Source organism: Plasmopara halstedii (genome assembly GCF_900000015.1).
Source record: "Plasmopara halstedii genome assembly, contig: Scaffold_2956, whole genome shotgun sequence".
Lineage (NCBI taxonomy): Eukaryota > Oomycota > Peronosporomycetes > Peronosporales > Peronosporaceae > Plasmopara > Plasmopara halstedii.
Window position 1 is genome coordinate 354,869 of NW_020189861.1, and position 1,485 is coordinate 356,353.

The window sequence follows — 1,485 nt, forward strand, 5'->3', positions numbered from 1 at the left end:
CCTTTGCGGAATATAAATTTGCTGTGAAGTATAAGCCGGGAAAGCAAAATGCTTTGGCTGATGCATTTTCACGCAGACCAGACTATGACTACTTGCTCATGTTCAACTGAAACGTCGTCTGTGACGGATTTGATCCGCACCGCGTATGCGGGTGATGGGATGTGTGTGGCGTTGCTACGGGCTCTAGGGAGCAAGCAGTTTGGAAAATCGGACAAGAAATTGTCATCCAAACTGCGTGCACGATTGCACCGATATTCGTAGAATAATGGCTTGCTATATTATAGCACCGATTCAACTGATTCACCACGAATTGTGGGTCCTCATGATGAGGATTTGAGATACCGCATCCTCAAGGAGGCTCACGACACGCCACTCAGTGGTCATCTCGGTCGTGAGAAACGTATACCTCTGTGAGTCACCACTATTTGTGGTCCAAGCTGTTTTAATGGACGGGCACCTATGTGCGCACGTGTGAGACGTGTTCACGGGTGAAACCTTCTCCAAATGCGGCTGCGCCGCTGGCCAGCTTACCGGTACCCACTGGGTGTTGGCAGTCCATTAGTTTGGACTTTGTGTTTGGCCTGCCGAAAAATTCGGCGGGCGACACGGGTGTCGTGGAATTCGTCGAATGGTTGAGCAAGACGGCTCATTTGGCGGCGGCACCAGACACCATCGACGGAGTCGGTACAGCAACGAAGTTCGTGGATCGTGTTTTCCGACAACACGGACTCCCAGAGTCGATTGTCTCTAATAAAGACCCCCGTTTCACGGGAAAATTTTGGTCGACTATCTTCAAGGTGCTCGGTACCAAGTTGGATATGTCGACAGCGGATCATCCGCAGACCGATTGTCAAACCGAAAGGGTAAATCGCGTCTTCAAAGACGTTCTTTGCAGCGTCTGCGCTGAGACGCCGAGGCGCTGGGGCGCCATGTTGACACTCGTAGAGTTTGCACTGAACAATGCAGTGCATTCGTCTACCGGCTACACGCCGTTTTACGTGAACGGGCTGATTCACCCCCGCGTCCCACAGAAGCCGCTATCTCACGGCTCAGGGCTTGGGGGGGAATAGCCGAACGGCTAGCTGATGTCAGCCCGCTCACCAGCCACAAAGAAGTCGATGACTTCTTGTCTACCAGACTAAGTGTCCTACGACACGTTCGCGATGCGATGGCTGAAAGCCAAGACCTGCAGAAAGAATATGCAGATGAAAAAGGAAGAGGCAAAGTTGAAAGCGTTAAGGTCGGGGACCTGGTTAATATTGAGAAAACAAAACCTGGCTATACATGCAGCCTCTGCTATCTTCAGGACGAAGCTTCGTCCACGTTTTATCCAACCGTTTAAGGCTGTGGCCAAGCGGGGCCTAGTGTATTCGCTGAACCTTCCAAAACGGACGCACAACCACCTGGTGTTTTACGTGGGCTTGCTAAAGCCGTACCGGGATCCGGCGCAAGTGAACACGGAAGCGTTGGCGCCGGAGCGGATCC